Consider the following 16,277-nt stretch of genomic DNA (forward strand, 5'->3'; position numbering starts at 1 on the left):
ACTGGCGATGCACATACCATGATGAAAGGTTAAATGTGAATATATATATATATATATATATATATATATATATATATATATATATATATATATATATATATATATTTGTAGACCAAATTTTTGGTACAATAATTTGATGAAGAGTATAAATATCAGATCCTTAAATACAATAATTTTAAGGCTCCATTAGTCACAGCAGTAAACTACGTACTTGGCAGTCATTAAATTGTTATAGGCTGCAGCAAAGGTTGAGATGGTACTTGGTGAAGTCATTAGGCCCATATAAGACTGGATGAGAACACGCATGTTAATATCATTTGTGGCCACCCACTCAAAGGAGAAAAAGCAGGATGTTGGTGTTTTTTTAATCAAAAACTATTTCCCCTGACAAGAGGTGGCTCTAGAGAAAAAAAAACAAGACAATGTTCACTGCCAAATTCATATGTTAACCGAAAAAGTCCTCTCTGTATTGACAGACATATCCGGACGGACAGGAAAAATACCAAACATATAAAATTCACTCTACGGCGCACCGTCCCTCTTTGCCCTTTTTGAGGATTACGTCTCACCGTGAAAATTTGGTTGAACAATCTCTTTAAGGTTCCCCTTCTTATCCTGAAGAAATAAATTGATCCAAGTTTTTTTAAAGCAGTTTCCCTTTACGAAAGTCAGTTTGTGATGTGAGGCACAGTAGGGAGTCTGCATTCCCCCTCCATAACAAAAACAAACAAAAAACTAAATAAATAAAAAGCAATATTGCCATATATCACAAACAGTTATACAGCAAGTTAAAAAAAAAATCCACAAACATGGATATGGCTGAACACTGTAATTATTGTTTGTCCTCATCGAAGTTGATGAATGGTGTCTTGTCTTAAATGCACACATTCTAGCATGCGAAGAAACAAATTGCAATTGCTGCATGGAATTATCTGTGCCTTTTAGGGGGATTCACAGACCAATGGGAATGCATCTTCTCTCAGAGCTGAGAGAAAAGCCCTTTATCCGGAGGAAAGATTTGAGAGATTGAGGGAAGAAAATAATTTTGGTAATTGAAAAACTTTCATTCCAGTCCCGGCTCAAATTGGCTTACGTTCGGCCGAGCCATAAACTAGTTTTACTTTTGTTAATGCGAAGCCCAATAGCGAAGGGATTCAAATGCCCTCACTTGTCCCACACCTGGAAGAAATAGGAAAAATGTGGGATGAGGTAGAATAACAAGTGTCAGACGCCGAATTGAAAGATTTACTGATGGAAATGAATAATTACCTTCCTCATGAAAGGAAGCTTGGGGTTCTGGCGGTATAATGATCGTCTGAGATTAGCATTGTATCCGATTATGAATTAGATAATTCGTGGTTTAATTAGCTGTGATGGATAAGCGCTCTTAATTAGGCCTCATTATTTAGCTGGGATGACGGAAAACAAACCTCTTGCATTACAAACTGATGTTAATTATGTGATTCATTTTGAGAGAGAGAGAGAGAGAGAGAGAGAGAGAGAGAGAGAGAGAGAGAGAGAGAGAGAGAGAGAGAGAGAGTTTAGAATAACCAAAACTTCTAAATTCTACTATACTGCCATTAAAACACATGACCATAACTCTGCGGCTCTTTAGAGGCAACTTTTCCTACTTCAAGGAAAATAAAGAGGTGAAGCAAATGAAAATATGATTTGATTTGCCTCTGATATCCCATTTTATAACATGCAAATATACATTGTGTTTATCATATACGACTGAAAAATACTCAGTTTTACATTTTTTTACATAGTTTTAATTTTACATAACGACGTGAACTTTGCATCAGGCTTTACACAAGTTGATGCGCGCATGTTGGACCAAACCGGGTAAAAGAGGGGGTGGAGTTGTAACTTGCAACAAACTGTAGCGATCAGATGAAAAAGGTAATGTGACACGGTGAGAATCGGAAGCCAACAGAGTAAACTATAACAAATAAAGAGTAAATCATGAAGAATAAAGATCCGGATCGACCTCAGAATCTAATTAATTCACTCTTCTTTGGTGCAAGGACCTCTCCATGTTCTGCACCTTTTTACGTATCTCGTGAACACCGACAGCGGTAATAAAAATGGAAGGAACCAAATGATGATTAAGAGATTACAGTTACATTCGACAGCCCATAATGGTATTTAGCCTTATTTTCAAGTTCAAGAAGACGCCTTCCACTTGATATGACCAGAATTTAACAATTACAAAAGCCGTCTCAATTACCGTGGTGAACAGTACAACGTAAAGACAGCGAATGCATGTTCGCGTTTGAATTCATGCTTTCAGTCACTAAAAATGAAAATAATTCAATGAGTTGAGAGAGAGAGAGAGAGAGAGAGAGAGAGAGAGAGAGAGAGTTAAAAATGAAATGCACACACACACAGTTCAATCCCTCGGTTTTACCATAGTTCGAGGGTGAGAGAGAAATACATGTGTATGAATATCTAATAAAAGCTAAGTAGACCGACTATGAAACCCGAAAAAAGTCTTAAATTAATACATTAGGCTTCAACTAAGCCTACTGTTACCGACCATTTCCCTCACAATAAGTGATGTTACCTGTTTTCTGTAATAATATACCATGTATCGTACTGTTGTTCCATTATTTTATTAAAAAATTAAAGCATTTTCTTATCAACAGTTAAATATTACTTTCATCCCCAGACTATTAACGACAAGTTAGACAGGTAACTTCATTCTAGCGAATAAGAAGATTAAAAATTTGTTAAAAATGAAATCCATAAGCTATACAATACTTCTGAGTGATGTTCCCAACAGTCTGACACACCACAATATGCCTAAGCATATTTTTATGCATAACCTTAACCTTTAGCAAATCGGCTTCATAAAAGTTGCAGCTTTGATAAAAAAAAAAATTCTAGTAGACAGGGGGACGTATACAGGATCCGACAGCCTGACAGACAGATCAAGTCCTTTCCTTTTGCCTGCTGTAACAGTTAAAGGGGGCCCAGTTCAGCCCCTCCACTCTCCGGTGGGATAGACAATGTCTACGTAAGTTACAATGTTTTTTGGTCAAAAGTGTCCACCTAGAAGACGTCCTGCCGAGACATACCCAATTTCATAGCGTCCGGGTGAACCCATCCTAATTCATGGCGTCGAACTGAAGAGTGCCGAAATTAATGTGTAAACGACTGACAGTATATGCCGTCGCTGCTCTTTCGCTTTTCCAGCAAATATTTATGCAAACGTTTCCTTTCCTTAAAGAATAATTGGAGTTTGCTTCCTTAAAAAAGATGAGTGTGAGGGATTAAATGAAACTTAACCAGGTCGGAAAAGGATGTTTCTAAGATATTCTCCAATACAAATGGATACCCGTAATGGGCAGACAAGTAACAATCATGTTCACCCTTTTCTAACCCCGGAAGAACCCTATTAAACCAACATCATCATTAACATGCCCATAAGTCTGTATATTATACAAAATGAACATTACTTCAACGTTCTAAAAAAAAAAGCTACAAGTTCGAAAACTATTATGACGCCAAAGCGGTTCATTATTCCATGCAAATGTTACAAACATACTTCTGTACTTAATGGATGAACGAGGTAAAAATATGGCACTTAGATCTGGAAAATTATCTCTTTCTTTCTCTCTCCCTTGACCCATACACACACCCACACACATACTTATACGCGCATCAAGAAAAATTTTGAAATATTTGTTTTACCTACTAACAAACAACCGATGTTCCTAAGTTACAAAGGCGCATCCCTCATACCTAATTAAGCTAAGATAACCCGACATTTTCCCAATCCCAGACGGTTATTAGGGCACCTGAGCCTCAAGATTCCCTTCAAAGGAAGGCAATTATACCTTCCCAAAGTGAAGCTTCATCTTAAAGTCTGTTTACGACTCCCGCAAACCCACGAAAAATTCAAGCCAGGTTTTGAGAAGTTTTTCAATTACGGAATTATTTTCCTCAAGATGGAAGTCTTTCTTTTGACTTCCAGCAGAGCTGGAATAAAGCGAGTTCAATGGATTATTGTATTTTATTACTCCATTATTTTTTTTTTACAATAGCGCGAATAGTTAATGGAAGAAAATCAACAATGGTTTACTTGTAATATAACAAGTAAAAAAATTGGGGATCTTTCCAGAAACCGCTCTACGTTTATCTACAACCAAGATAATTATTACCATTCGATTATACGGTATTATTTTTGGTGGCCTTAGAGGTTGGTGATTATTCTTCTAATATTTTTTGTTCACCTTTATCTATCTTCAAGGTCACAGATTAATTACAAAGTTATCAATTTTCTTTTCTATGGTTTTACAGAAACTTTGTAGGAAGGTATTTGACCTGGAGATTATTTTTTCCATAATTTTTTGCCCAAGCCTACTTGTCCAGGTTACGGGTCAATGCAGGCACCAAAATTTTACTTTCAAATATTCAGTTTTCTGATTTAATGAAACTTGATACTTAACATCTTCGATGCTGGTATTTCCCCCATCTTGACCTAATTTTCAAGATCACAAGTCAATTTAAAATTCAGCATCATATCTTTCTCTCATTCTGTTGTAACTAGATAGTCATATACCGTTAGGGTAAGTGACGCAGTTAATATAAAAGGAAAAAGTTTATTTTCCTCTGATGTTAACGAAATTAAGTAGGCACACTTTTGGCGTTAAACATTATCCACTCCCTACCCCCCTCAGGTGTATTTTTGCCTTGATCTCTTTTTCTCTATGAAACTATGAAAGGAGTCCCTGGCTATCCGAGTCTTTGAATCATGTCAGAACGCAAAATGATCGAGATCTAACGATGAAACTGCAGCTTTTGGAGGGCGGGGTATTTCAACCGTTCCAGTTAGTTAAAAGTCAGTTGCTTGTTACCTCCACAAAAAACTATTATTCTTACAGTCACCTCCAGTTGTCTTTTATTATAATACGGAAAAACAAATATTTACTATAAGTGGTCAATTCCGCTGAGGAAGGTCGGTGTCGAATGATACAGTTGAAACTTATCAAACTGGAAAATATTTATCTGAAGCAAACCTTTAAGATCATTAACAAGCAAGACAAGATTCCACAGAACAACACGTTCATGTGTCAGGGGAAAAAATGGAAGAACAGTGAATTTCTTTAAATTCGCCCTTCAATAATACAAATGTAAAAAACAGTGGAGGTTTCCCTCTTTCAATACAATGAGCAACCTCTTTTCTCGGCAAGTACTTGAACGAAAACTCAAGGAATCAAAGATCCATGATTTCCATACTCGACGAACCCCTTTTCAGAGTGGAGCGACAAGGCCTTCCGTAATAGATTTCCCGACAAGCCGACCACCATCTCTGACAAACTGGCAGCCCTTAGGGAAAATCCCCGGAAGAAATCCCTAGATCAATTCATTTCTTCAGAATAAGTAGGCAGATCCGAAAGGATGCCGTGCAGGCATATATTACCAGGGAGAAGCAGTCCTAAAATGTGACGGAGGACTATAAGAACATGGCAAATTGTTTATTACTTGACTTTAACAGCTGGTTATGCCCGTTGTGCATTGGCTTTTGTTCATTTGTAATCTACGTATATTTTGTGTTACATCTTGCTCTATCTTTCCCAGAAGAATGCAATACTTGTGTAATTGCCGTGTCCTGTATTTTACTGTAATTCTCCCCAGTTGAACTTCCACTTAGCAAAGGGGTGGCGACCGAGTCAGATGTCGTCTTAGACTTGTTCCATCTGAAGTTTTTACATATTTAATTTATTAATAATAATAATGATAATGATAATAATAACATTGCATTACCTCTTCTGTCTATCTTTCTGTGCCCGTAGTTTTTACTGGTAGGAAAGATGACGAAAATAGGAAGTAGGATGAACGCCTTAACAGGAATGAGGCGGAAAAAATATCAACAAACCTTTCCGAAGGATTTGGTATTTACACTTATTTTTTTCTTATTCTCTCTTCTCTCTCTCTCTCGTCCACATGGTGCAAAGGTACCACTCTCAACTCATAACCGAGGAACCCGCATTCGATCCCCCAAACCAGGCAAGGAAAGGAATGGTATGGAGGAGTTTCCTTAAATTCCTGTGGTCGTATGTAGTAACGACTTTAGAGCTTGGTTGTTAATGGACTATTGTCGATTGCAGAGAGAGAGAGAGAGAGAGAGAGAGAGAGAGAGAGAGAGAGAGAGAGAGAGAGAGAGAGAGAGAGAGGCTATCAAACTTTTAAAAATTAAGTTACGCTTGATGAGACAAATCTGACTCACATTACTATTGATGGGATAATTCCTTCAAAACTTTGTACCTGAAAAGAGTTCCATAAATCAATACGAAAGCGTTAGGACTCATTCAGCAATTAATGGTATAAGGACTATTTAGGAGAGAGAGAGAGATAATAAGCGCATTTCAGAATTGACGACTGCTCTGTCAAAGGTCCAGTATTTACTGCACTTTGGTAAAAGTCTTAATGGAATTAATGATGCTTCGAAAAAGAAGGAAGTTCATAATTTTATCGATATATAGAAACAGGAATATGCAATTAGTACTTTCTTTTACCTTTCCATTGATAGAACTGAATGTTGTAAAAAAAAAAAAAAAAAAAAAAAAACGATTTACGCGCTCATTCATTCTGTACCACGCCACGCGTGTCAAGGTGAACCCGAAAGCGCGTAAAACGAGATCACTGATATTTACCACACAGACTTTATCGTTTATCGAAATCCGTTCCCGGTCTGGGATTTCATTTGAAAGGAAGACATAATTCATTCATTCATACTACAAATACAAAACTTCCGAGATTTTTTTTCATTACTTCTGCGAACAAGAAATTTCTGATATCATGTTCACTCTGCACATGTGAATAATTTTATATTTTATTTTTGGCAAATATGAGACTTCCGAATCTTTCTTCAGTTTGCGAAAATGAAACTTCCGAGAACATCAACGAACGCCTTTGCTCTGGATCTGATTTAAATGCACAAACTCTTGCTTTCGATGCCCTGACTGCATATTCAACGCTTATGATTATTTTACCTCATGTGTCCTCAGTTTAGTGCACTGTAATTTTGAGAGGTAGGAACAAAAAGCTAGAAGTACATAAGTTTTCAAACCTATTATCAAATGTGGAACTAAGCTAAATAAATAAAGTCGGTTACCTTTCAACAAAAAGACACCTACGCTTCATTCTTCACTCTTAAGGCGGTGCATGAACGACGATGTCAGAAACATGAGCGGTTACTAACGACAGGCAGGCAACAAGTAGGTCAATATTCCTCATGGGAACATATTATTCTAATGTCATGTGCAGAGGTAATCGAAAACCATAGCGACGATGTGAAAATCATAAGACCTCGCAAAAATAATGAACAGGTAATTAAATAGATAAAACACATCCACACATACATACATTTATAAAAAATATATATATGTATGTGTGTACATATGTATCTATCACATACACACATATATACAGTATATATATACTGTATATATATGTTTGTATATATATATATATATATATATATATATATATATATATATATATATATATATATATATATATATATATATATATGAATATAAGAAGGCCCATAAAACACTATTTAAACGTTGAAACCATATATTTTATAGCAGGGGCACAGCTATGCCCGAAATATATGGTTTCAACTTTAAATAGTGTTTTATATTCTTATATTCATATTACACTGTAGTATTACAGGAAAAGACATTCATATATATATATATATATATATATATATATATATATATATATATATATATATATATATATAATGATAATAATGAAAAAAACAAGTGAGAACTAAGTCAAGAGAAAATAAACGGCCGAAAAATAATAAAAATGCCGCCACGAAGCCACAAAAAGTTTTGTCACTCAAACTTTTTCTTTTTTATTTTTTATCTCCCACCGTTGATGCAGACGGCTGACCTAGAGATCCCCTTTAAAACCAGATACACCCGTCAAAACGACGAACTAAACTTTCAGAAGAGACTTAACTGAATGTCTCAGGGGTGAGTCTAACCTGGGAGGGGACGATTTTGTTATTCTGTTTGCTTTCCAACCTCATTACAACCCATTGCCACCTGCACCACGACCCGCTAAGGTTTATCGTCAGTTCCCTGAACCTATCTGTTTTTATCTTTTATATATTTCGGGGCGAGGGCGGCGGGGGAAGTTTACCACTGACACGGAGATTAATTCTCCTTTCCTCTTCGGGTTTGAGGCTAGTCAGAATGTATAAGCTCTCAAGAGGAAGTTAACCATACAGAGTAAAGTTATTCATAAACAAAATGTAAACAGTTATCACATTACTGCACAAAAGACCCTTAGTCATATCTAACCCAACAATAAAATTCAGATTACAGCGTCCCCTACAAAAAACCAAACCACATGTCCGTATCAGATCAGGCAAAAGGAACACTGAAAATACCGAGGAGGATAAAAGTGGGCCTCACCGTCAAAGGTGGAATCTTTATATGTCCAGAAAAACAGAAGCAAGAAGAAAGTTCCAAAGCTTGGCAGCAGGGCCAATGAAAATCGTCGGAACGTGCGAACATGGGAAGAGCTGGCCAGACAGGTGCTACAAGGCCGTTGGCTAGGGGGTAGAGGTTTTCTTATCGATCTCACCGAAACAGCGACTACAATAATACCTATAGAAAATGACACAGAAGACCCCGCCCGGAGAGAGAGAGAGAGAGAGAGAGAGAAAGGCTACAAACCATGCAAATTGCCGTTGATTCAAACCAACCGAGAAAGGATACCACAAATAAAGCACCACATAATGAAAGGAAATGTACCTGCATAAAACTTAAATAACCGCCACGTCTGTGTGCGTGTGTGCAAGCAAATGCTTTTATCTATGTGTAACGAAAACACGTGGAATATAGTCTTGATAAAGTATCTGGGGGTCGAAAAAAAAAAATAAGAGAGAAGACCGGTGCGACAGAGAAAACAAACTGTCATTTGCGGCCCAAACACAAAGGCTTAGGAAGTCATAGGATACGTCGACGCGACAGGAACTTGTAAAAGAAGTTCGTTAATGGACAGAGAAAATGGAAACGGACGAGACATCCGCAATGAACATGGCGACGTTAAAGAGGACACACGAGACAATACCGGAACAACTGATAACAGACGACAAGACAGCAAGAATTGACGAGAAAAGGAACTGCGGAAAGGTCGAGAGTGTCTTACAAGTATAGGAAATGGAACGTCACCTACAATGCACAGACGCGCACACACATTATACATACATATATACTGCATGTATAATATATATATATATATATATATATATATATATATATATATATATATATATATATATATATATATATATATATATATATATTTGCATGTATATATAATTATACATACATTATATATATATATATATATATATATATATATATATATATATATATATATACATACACACACACACATATTAGACAAAGGATTAAGGAGCTGAATGAAACATCGCTTCGTCAGTCGGCAATCCCAAATTTATTTGAAGGCTCAAAGTCTTGAACTTCAACTGGCAATCTTCACACTCGCGGGAATATGTTCTCAACGCACTGACAGCATACATCCGAAAACCCTCTCGCCAACTGACAGTAATCGCGTAACTCGGAAACTGTGACAGCACTGAAAAGGATACCTTCCAGCTCCCAAAGTTGGGGAATTGGTGGCATTGGGACGGATACAGGTTTTCCTCCAAATCCGCTAGAGTGGAACTTGACTAACTATGGAGGTGTGACGGCGATGCTCAACTAAAGCTGAGTTGCACGGAGATGTGTGTTAATATTTCCTGAGTTGCAATTCAAGATGTGACAGTTGTATCAGGCTTGAGGTGAGTTGCACTTGAAAAAGAAATACTCGCATTAAGCTGAGGTGACTTTCAGGTTATGGCAGTTACTGGACTTTAAGCTGATTTGCACTTCAAGGTGTAACAACAATGCCTGACTCAAGCAGTTGCACATTGCACATCAAGGCGTTACAGTGGTCAGTGGTACTTAATTTAAGTTGAGCTACACTTCAAGGAGTGAATATGGAGTTAACTACTATACTTCATGTAGCTTAGTCATGAAAAGTAAATTTCTTTCAGAGAAAAAAGCCTGGTAAACCTTCATGCGATTTTTTTTACATTAAGTTAGTCTTTCAATCTTTTCATTTCAGATAACTTCATAAAGCAAAAATTTGTTCTCTGTTAGACCCGGAGACACTCATTCAGTCAGCTATGCTGACGTCAGTTCGGACCATTAAAACACAACACTTGAGCTCCAATGAAAAAATGCAAATATTATAAATACCATAACTTAAACTCTTGATCACAAACCTAGATCACTTGGATAGCCAGGAATAAAGTGAGAGAGAGAGAGAGAGAGAGAGAGAGAGAGAGAGAGAGAGAGAGAGAGAGAGAGAGAGAGAGAGAGAGATAGCAACAAATCACAAACTTTTTACTCTTAAAATCCGTTTTATATTCATTGGCACCAATCAACATCCTGACATCCTTAAATTGAAAAACGTCCAGCAGGGGCAAAAATACCCCTCCCAGAAAAAGTCAATCTTCCTCCCAACGTTACAAGAAAAAAAAATAAAATGTTTCAATCCATTTTCAGTGGATGTGAACTACTTAAAAATCCCATTTTTCTCTTACCTTTAAAACGGAAACGTTGTCGCTCTCGTGTTTATGGCCCTATGAATGAGAATTTCAATGAGTAGAGGAGGCAATAAACCCAGATCATATTTATTCTCATACTCCATTGGCTTTCGAGTCTTACTGTGAACAGTGCCTCTACTACCTAAACACTAATGACGTTACATAAAGGAGTTGGAGTAAATGCAAAAACTTTAAAGCATAAATTTAAGCATAAATTTACTAATATTAAATGAAAATCGACTTTTCAATGAATTTCAATGAACAGACGAAACTTCCAACGCAAACATACAATATAATTCGAAACGTAAATAAAGAAGTCTTATGAATGAACCTACAATTGTAAAGATGGCGTCACTGAAAACCACAAAAACATGCTAATGTTATGAGAAGTACGGCGTCATATGAACATTTTGAATGAATAAACGTTAGATTTCAGTCTGTTAAAACATCCACCACATTCGTGTATCAAACTTGTTTATTTACTCAGGACCTCGAAGGAGAGGCTTTGCACTGAAGTGTAAACATGCAAAACAATAATACTGAGTATTTTCAACTATGAGGGAACTGAAAGTAGGACAATTTAACCTAACTTATTCCGGCGTTTGTTTTAAACATAATTTAGTATCATCTCTTTAGATCGAACTGAAACACGTAAAAAAAAAAAATAATAATAATAATAATAATAATAATAATAATAATAATAATAATTATTATTATTATTATTATTATTATTATTATTATTATTATTATTATTATTATTGTTGTTGTTGTTGTTGTTACTTTAACATCACTCATTTTGAAATTTCAAACTGCACAACAAAAATGCAGTGATTAACGACCTTTAACGCTGCAGGTACAGGATAAGCGACCTTAAAGAAGACCACACCAGTCCTCGGCCCCTCACCTTCAAAATGCAAATTTGACGAATTCACGCAAGAGAATAAAAAAAAATAAAAAAGCAAAATAAGCCAAAAACATCCATGACTGTCATAAAAAAATACGGGTAAAACCAAACTAAAGGAAGTTTTATGTCATAACAGGAAGTGATTTGCTTTATAAAGCTAAGACAAGCCTAAAACTATAATAAAGGGAAACATAGGTTATCCACAATTATATTGTTTAAGGAAATACAGGGACGTTAAAAAGAACCTTGCCGGGTTCCAAGCAATGATTTACATAAGGAAACAGCAATTACGGGAATGCTTTACAAGAGTACTTAACCTTGAAACATCCCGATTATACCGTTAAAAATAAAAATAAAAAAAAAAACGTTACGATCAAATAAACCTGAGGCTACTGGAGGAAGCCATTAACGCTTATGAGAAAGTAAAAGCCACGTTAAAGCAATCTTTACGTCGTTCGAGGAGAGACTGAGGCGAGGAGCTGCAACAAGATGGATTCAGGGACGCATCCCGCGAGCCTTGTTTGGGGGAATCCGTTACGTGGTGACGACTCTCCTTAACATGACGCTACTTGGGGCTTTAAAGGAGAACGCGCCTAAACCAACTCCTGTTTGCTTTTGGGACCTTTTGAAAACCTTATCTCGCTGAGAGAGAGAGAGAGAGAGAGAGAGAGAGAGAGAGAGAGAGAGAGAGGCTTTAAGCTGCCACATTTATATCCGACAGTTCCTCCTCCTATTAACAAATATAGATGAATTGTTTATAGCTTCCGCGTTGCCAAGGAAAAAAGTTGAAATGTGGTTCTTACAATATATTCGTAAACATACAAGCTAAGAATGATGTACCTCTGGTGCAGCTGGTTTATATCTGAAGAGTTTTATACTTAATCCTTTGGTTTAAAGAACCATTAGATCTTTCCAGAAATAAACAATTTATTGTCCTGGTTATTATTATTATTATTATTATCACGACATGCCGTTATTAGCTATAATTATAATAGTATTAGTAGTCATATTAGCGGTGATGCTAGTCATATGCTTTCAGTAATAATAATCTTACATTTTTTCATTATTATTATTATTATTGATTTAACCCTGGTACCCTCTAATGAATGTCTCAATGGAGCACCGTCCTTTAATTTATTAGTTAATTGCTTCATTAACTAATAAATTGAAACTGCCAAATATAAACATGCAACATTCTCTGCTCTTCAGCTGGTTCCATGAGAAAAACCTTTAAACGGCAATTTCAACAGATAATTTGAAATTGTTTGCTTTTCCTTCAAAGATGAAACCTAAAGCAAAGATTATTGGTTTAGCTATACTCGGGTGTAAACTCTCTCTCTCTCTCTCTCTCTCTCTCTCGTGTGCAGGTTCGAATCCTACCACGGGCATCAGTTTCTTCATTTGGGTCCTAGACCTTGTAGAGATATGAGCGTATCCAAAAATGAGAAGCAATCGAAGACGTCATTGTCAAAAGTGATCAGTGGATATTATATTATATATATATTATACACATAATGTATGTATATGTATACATATATAAAATGTATATATAATGCCCCTGAATTCGGCCGTTATCAATGATCCACATGATGTTGACCTATCCTCTGATTAGAGAAAACTCGATTTAATAGACAATACCTAATCCACCCGCTAATTAAGACTTTCCCGCCGGACCGCGATCTGGTCTCGTTAATTGGGCATGGGTTTTGGGATGGGTTTGGCCGGGACCTGGACCCACTAGTTGGTCATGGGTTTTGCTAACGAGACCCATAACCAACCCGCACAAGTCCTTTAACGGACTTTCCAATTATTCTGTCTTTTTTTTTTTAACTATGGGACCTCCATTACCGTTCCTAATAGGGCCAAAAATTCAGACCGGGGCTAGTTAAATGTTCTATGTCTCTTTATTCGCGGTATAATTTGTGATATCATTTCAGATATATAATATATATATATATATATATATATATATATATATATATATATATATATATATATATATATATATATATATATATATATGTACATGTACATGTAAATATATATATATATATATATATATATATATATATATATATATATATATATATATATATATATATATATAATACTTGAATAATTAGGTATTACATTATCTTTCGAACATACAGGGTTAAATGTAACTTACCAATCACTTTTTATTATTTTTGTTTCAATGCCTATGGATTTCTGTAGTCCCTCCTCAGCCAGAAAGGGACATCACAAAGTTGATTACCATAAGTCATACGGAAGTTAAAGAATACTTCTCTTCTAAAATATGTGAAAATACAAATTTTTTTAAGAAGAGAAACTCTCTTTATCTTCAAAATGACCTATAGAGATCAACTGTTGAGCTCACGGGGACTACAGAAACCTAGAAAGCACTGGAAAGAAACCAGTAGAAAGACAGTGGTCAATGACATTTAGCAATGGGTGTGTATATAATATATATATATATATATATATATATATATATATATATATATATATATATATATATATATATATATATATATAATATATATATATATATATATATATATATATATATATATATATATATATATATATATATATATATATATATATATATATATATATCTACAACACCAACAACAGAAAAGAAGAAACCTACAAGGGCAGGTCAACAAAGTAGAAAAAAATGGGGAGAGGTTTCTCGCCTCCTCCCTTATCTCGCGTAGAATAGGTAACCAGAGCTTAGATTCGGGTCGAGTTGGCTTCGCTTGGATCAACAGAACACTCACGTTGTCAACTTGGGTCTCTTCAGATGCAAAACTGGGAGAGAGAGGAGAGAGAGAGAGAGAGAGAGAGAGAGAGAGAGAGAGAGAGAGAGAGAGAGATAAAACGTACATTACCAACGAGACCTCACTCGCAGAGGGGTTGAGAGAGAGCAATTTTCTCCTAAAATGCTTTCCCCTCTAGAAGGGGAACGGATGAAGATAAGGACGAGGGATCGCCATAAGCGGATGTAAACGGGTTAGATTAAAAATGGAGACGAGGGGAAAGTGTCAGGACATGGAAGAATGTCAGATCGTTCATTTCCTTTAAAAATAACGTTTCTTTTTGTTTATTATATAGTTATTATTTATGACATTATACCAAGTACATACCGCGAGAGAGCAATATTAACTGAAATGTGATTTAAAATTGATGTATAAAAAAAGACATCCAAAATCGTAAATCTCATCCCTCTCGTGTATAATGTATATGTATATATATATATATATATGTGTGTATATATATATATATATATATATATATATATATATATATATATATATATATATATATATATAACTGCACTCAAATCATCATAAACCATACAGCTATATCAAAATTTGAAGAGCTCTATTAAAGATGCCTTTCAAGGAAAATTTTGATTACTCTAATGGTTCGAGCACAAATTTATATATATATATATATATATAAATATATATAATATATATATATATATATATATATATATATATATATATATATATATATATGTATATATATATATATATATATATATATATATATATATATATATATATATATATATATATATATATATAATATTATATATGTATATATTATATATGTTAAACGTGTGTATGTGAGTGGTTGTACATGTTATAATTACACCCTCCTACATAACAAACAGCATATCGCAAGATTACGTTAAACTGGTGATATAAAATCCGTAGGAAGAAAAGACTTATTTATGGCCCGCCGTAGCATATTTATTTAGGCACCTCGTAACTTTCCCAGTTTCTTCGTCTTTTTATTTTCATTCTTCGTCTCCGCCCTCTTGCAGAAACAGAGTTCGTTCCATATTTTACCAGTGCCTTTTGCCAGACTTTTTAGCAAACACCAAAACAAACAAATAAAATGAAGGAAAAAGAAATGATCAAGGGAATTATTGTCATTCGCTTCCCCCATCCGGATTTTCACCTTTTTCATATTTTTCCCCAGAAACATTATCAACTAGGATAACTTTACAAAGTTTTTATTTTGAGCTTGAATTTACAGGAAAGTGAATTTCAAAGGTACGCTTTTAAATCTGATCCGTTTTATGGACTGGTGAATTCGATTTGAAAAACAGAGTCTGTTTTATTTACGCCTTGATTTACAAAACCATTTATGTAAGTGGAACTGCGTAAAATTCGCAAAGCCTTACTAAACTTACACCTTTATATATGAATATGTAGTTCATTCCATACCACGATATCATACAAAAATTTTCACTGTACATGGAATAAACGTAAAATGTATTCAGTTTTGAATAGTATATATAACCCGATGTTTAAATAGTAAACATATTCACATTTTAAAGAGTAAATATATTCAAATCATGATATAGAAAATATTTTGACAATTTCAAAATGCCAGCTATACTACAATCTACAGACATAGGAACTATATCAAATGGAATGAATAACAATTTTAGAGAGAGAGAGAGAGAGAGAGAGAGAGAGAGAGAGAGAGAGAGAGAGAGAGAGAGAGAGTGCTCTACAAGATTAATCCAGTATGGAAAAATGGCTGTGAAAGACAACAAACTGACAGGTCAACAGACAACAGATCTGGCCGTTGCAGAGACAAATATGAGTTGACTTATTGGTTTAACCACTAGCGTTGTAACACCAAAAGGTCATCAACGAAAACGTAAATATGAGAGAGAGAGAGAGAGAGAGAGAGAGAGAG

Source organism: Macrobrachium rosenbergii, chromosome 17, assembly GCF_040412425.1.
Source record: "Macrobrachium rosenbergii isolate ZJJX-2024 chromosome 17, ASM4041242v1, whole genome shotgun sequence".
Classification (NCBI taxonomy): Eukaryota; Metazoa; Arthropoda; class Malacostraca; order Decapoda; family Palaemonidae; genus Macrobrachium; species Macrobrachium rosenbergii.